This window comes from Populus alba, chromosome 7 (assembly GCF_005239225.2).
Source record: "Populus alba chromosome 7, ASM523922v2, whole genome shotgun sequence".
In the NCBI taxonomy this organism is placed as follows: domain Eukaryota; kingdom Viridiplantae; phylum Streptophyta; class Magnoliopsida; order Malpighiales; family Salicaceae; genus Populus; species Populus alba.
Window position 1 is genome coordinate 13,424,085 of NC_133290.1, and position 4,667 is coordinate 13,428,751.

The 4,667-nt window shown below is 37.3% G+C and overlaps 1 long non-coding RNA gene across 3 annotated transcripts; it reads left to right on the forward strand.

Moving 5' to 3' along the window:
- The first annotated feature begins 677 nt into the window (after positions 1-677).
- On the forward strand, positions 678-3,205 carry LOC118040285 (uncharacterized). 3 transcript variants are annotated; one of them, XR_012170267.1, is made up of 6 exons: positions 1,015-1,089; positions 1,217-1,298; positions 1,548-1,681; positions 1,839-1,892; positions 2,098-2,258; positions 2,378-3,205. It is a non-coding gene; the product is annotated as an uncharacterized lncRNA (long non-coding RNA). The 3 variants fall into 3 exon arrangements; XR_004686046.2 differs by lacking the exons at positions 1,015-1,089; positions 1,839-1,892 and adding an exon at positions 678-910 and having other exon boundaries at positions 1,942-2,258; XR_004686045.2 differs by lacking the exon at positions 1,839-1,892 and having other exon boundaries at positions 1,942-2,258.
- Positions 3,206-4,667: the final 1,462 nt, after the last annotated feature.

The window sequence follows — 4,667 nt, forward strand, 5'->3', positions numbered from 1 at the left end:
TAATCTCTCGTATGATTAGCACAACAAAATTGGAAAGCTCTCCATACATTGTTACAACGTCCTTGTCATTTTTCTTTTCTTTAAATTAGATGATCTTCTTTTAACTCCTTCTGATGATTGAGATATCGAAGGACCCACACTAATTAATAGAGAGATGGGTATTTATAGATGATATGATTTAATTGGCTCTGTAATTTTTTTTTTTTTGAAAAGAATATTTTAAAAACCCAGTATGAGGCAGGTATCATAGAAACTATAACCCCTGTAAATTAGTTAAGTTACGCGCAAGCTAAATATCCACGTTAAACTAAAAAAAACAAAAACAAGCACAAGATTTCATGTCACAGCACTATAGGGTTGCTTGCTTCTCTTTTATCACTTTTTTTAAACTTGTCATTTTCCCTTTCTTTTCCTCCTCCCTTCAATGCATAAAGGCCCACTGGACCAACATTTAGCTTCTTTTCTAATTCAGAGAACTTTGTATTATAAAATATCTCCTCCTCCTTTTATTTTTATATAAACTTGCTCGATGTGAGTGAATGATTGCCACTTTTTAGGTAAGGCCAGCCCAAGCTTTAGGGTTTGACAAATGTACAGAACGGTTGCATTCAAGGGTTTGGCCCAACTTTGTGCACAGACTTTCTTATGAAAAAACCTTGCGAGTTGCTCTGGAAGGAGCTTGTGTCATGGCTAAAGCTAAATCAGTCTCAGGCCTTTAACCTAGTCATGGTCCGAGTATAGCTTAGGGAACAAGGATGTTTTAGTTAAGTATTATTAATTTTGACGACTCGATGCCACTGAGCTTATGGCTCTAATGGCATTCCAATCCCCTTCCCCTTCAAAGGTTTTGGGTTCGAACTTTTGCTACAGAAGTTGGGCATCGAGTATTAACGACGAGATTCTTGAGAGGGTGAGCACTGTTTTTTCATTTTAAAACTTGTCTTTCTCGTTTTGGGATTTTGAATGTCACTGTAGTTTTCTCATCGTCCAACCTGATGACAGTCACAGCATAATCAGCATTGGAGACATGTGTGCATAAAGATGCTTGCTGTGTGGAGAGTGTGTTCATGCATATTTGGTGGTGCTTGTGTATAAATCTTTTCAACAACTTGTCAAACTTTCCAATCGATTTTCATTTCTTCATTGTGTTTTCCCTTTCCCTGAACACATATAAGCGTACCTTAATTCCTGCTAATTCCAGCTGGTTTTTTTGCAGCTCGTTGAAGGAGCTGTTGATGCAGATGAACAGGCTCCTCCAAGAGGCAAAACTCTTGGGACGAGAACATTGTTTACACTGAGTCAGTGGACCTCTCTTCTGTTGAGAACATTGTCTAATTAAAGCCTCTTAAGCATGAGATAGAGATTGTTTTCTTAAAATCTGAGTGCGCTGTACCTATAGCAGCTAATGTTTGCTTGATGCCGGAATGTCTGCTCTATGTTTTTCACAATGTTTCTATTAGTTGACTCTCTAATTCACCGATTTTCATTACGCATTGCATGTTCAGTTAACTTAAGAGTCTCATTCGAATACCCTCATTTATGTTCAGATGCCCAGTGAACTCCATGGTCTGCTGTCAGGAACTGCCAGCATTGCTCTTGCCGAAAACATGAAACCTTCTTACGGTGAGGGTACTGATGGGGAGTTTCTAAAGGAACATCACTTTTCCATGAAAGTGAGAAGGTGTAGTAGAGCAATTATGCTTTAATTCAGTCATCAAAACTCAGTTGTTTCTCCTCTAAAAATACGAAAAAGGTTATAAAATCATAGCTAGATTAGTTTTTTTGATTTCTTGATTCTGATTAATACCGAGCTCATCACATTTCAAATATGCTGATAGGTGAGGACCGTGAACATCTTCCAAGCTTAACATCAAACATTCACATTACATAAGGTATCTATTGCAACATGGAATACCATTAAATGGTATGCTTTAAATTCAGGGAATTGAGATGATTGGAGCAAACTGCCTTAGTTCATAAGATTCTGGTCAAGAACACGTAGACAACTGGTGAAACTGTCGTATTTCTATCCAAGCTATAATTTGGTTGAGAATCCCGTCAACTTATCCACGTTACTTCTATTTCACCAATTGTGAGGATATGACATGGGGACTTCCCAGCAAGACTCTTTCTACCTGTGAGGCTGAATACGTGGCAGCAGCTTCCTGTGTTTGTCAGGCTGTGTGGTTAAGGAGAATTTTGAGAGATGTGCATTGTTTTCTCTTCTAGGGTGAAGCAGAGAATGATACTTTACTTTGGTATGTATCTTCTCATCTGGGATTGTGTTACTTGACTCTCTTATTCACTGGTTCTTCTGAGTGTGCATTATATTCTTTTATCTCCAAAGTCTTGAAAGATTCTTTCCGTACATGTTCAGATGGCACGCGTGCTCCAAGACCTTGTCTTTCACTGCCAGCATTGCCTCTGTCGAAAATGTAATGCCTTAATATCGTGGAGGTGATGGGGCATTTCTGAGGAAGGTTAGAACACCACTTTACCATGCAGTTGAGAAGGTGTGTTGTAGAACAAATGTGCTTGCTGTTATGAAACCTTAAGTTCTCTCTGCTATAAATTAACAACGATGGTGCTTTATTATTCCAGGGAGCCTGTGAAATTGAACCTGGAAATGCTTCAAAATCGTTATTATGACGATCTCAATGAGTATTTCAAGTTAGCTTGAATTTAAATATTCGAAATCAAATCAAGAAACATTACTTTACTAGTTCTTGGATTGCTTCGTCTGATCAATTCTTGTTTTTGCTATGTCCTATGCTGGTTCTCTGATTGTATCTATCTCGGTTGGTCAATTCGGGATGACAGAATTCTTATCAAATCAACACATGATGTGGAACAGGCAGTTTCTTTTTCTGAGCAGGTCTCACCTCCGAATGCTTAAATTGATTTATTTGGTCGGTGCATAATTTGATTACTGGTCCTAGGAAGAAAGGCAGGCTTCCTCAAGAAATCTAGCAAAATCATATTTTGCTGAAATCTGAACATTTTGGGACAACATTCATAATTAATTTTGGCAAATCGCCAAGGACTTTTTCCTGATTTATTTTCTTTCTCTGATGAAAACCAGAAAGCAGAGTAAGTAGTCAGAACTGATCCCAATTTTCTTACAGAGATCCACTCAGAAAAGCATATTAAAAAAAGCAGACCTCTCAAGTTCTTTGAACAATTGAAAAGATGGAGAAGGACTTCTCATAAGGTAAGTCCCTTTTCTTGTCTGTCCCATTGTAGTTTGTTGTGCAAGATTCACAAAGTTTATTGAGCAATTACGTTGCACTTCAAATTAATTAACACAGTTTCATTTCTTTTTCTCTTTTCCTTTTTTCACTTTGCTTTAAATCAGATAGGTACAAAATGTAGTTGTCTTTGGATATCAGACATGCGAAAAAACAAGTATAGATAACTAAAAGCTTTCTGGAATCAGATTTGTCTTATTGCTGCTACTCATCTCCTGCATGTTGAGAAAATGACAATATGCATGTAAAGAGTATGGTGGTGGGTGAAGGACTTAAGAACAGTTTCCAAGCTAAACAGCATGCTTCACATTTCTATATCATTTCATAATTTCAGTGTGCATCGAGGGTTTTGCTTAGACTTAGTTATGTTGAAACAAGATACATCGAACATGGGATCTTGAAAATTGACAGATACAATATAATTCAAAATTTATGCAGTTCGATCTGGCCTTCATATCTAATGTCTGGTTTACTTTTTTCCAGAAAAATGAAATGGATAACATTCTATTCTTATTCATGTGAATGCAGGCTCTCATACATTCATGAGAATCTTTCTTATCTCAACATCCTCTTGGAATCACAAGAAAAAAAAAGGCTAAGTGATAATCGAAAGCGAAGCAAACAATCAGCCCTTGGGGGTACATGCAGTGCTTCTTTTGAACTAAATGGAGAAACCAATAACACGGCAACTTAGACCAACCCGGCAACGCAGAGCCACTGTCCTACAAAGAGAGCAGTGCAGTTGAGATTGGGTTTGATAGCATCAAAGGATGCAGCTGTCAAATTAAAAGACTGTGCAATGGTAAAACAAGTGTCTCCACTTGCTGCTCCAACCACTTCATCACATTCTGGGGTACTTTTGGCGAAGAAACCAGCAGCTGCTCATCAGACATTGTTTAACATTTGAAAGAAAATGAAGTCAATATATTTGAAAGAAAAGGAATATGTGTTTTCCTTCCTCTCTAGTGGATATTCAGTTTATACTTTTCTGCTTTGTGGGTTGCGGACTCTCATGTCTAGCACTTCTATTTATACTACAATGTTCCATTGTTAGTGATGAAACCAAGAAATAAATCCTAAATTCACTGTTGTTGTAGTTCTCACAAGGAGGCCGGCGCCGGCTTCTGTAAAATTTGTGATACTTTTCTTGTGATTCTCTTAGTTCGACATAATTTTTCTTAACTAAGCATCCAATGTTTTAATATTCAAACAGCCCATGCAGTGGACGTCAAAAGATCATATCTCTCATACATGTCTCTAGTGATGCTTTTGCGTTTGTTAACGCGGTGCACCGTGCTAATTAATGGGTTTAATCACGGTATATATTTCAAATCGCTAGTTTAAATATAATTGTTAATTGCTGTGATAATTAAAGGTAATTCTAAAATGTTGTTTATTATCAGTTTAAAAACCCAAGTG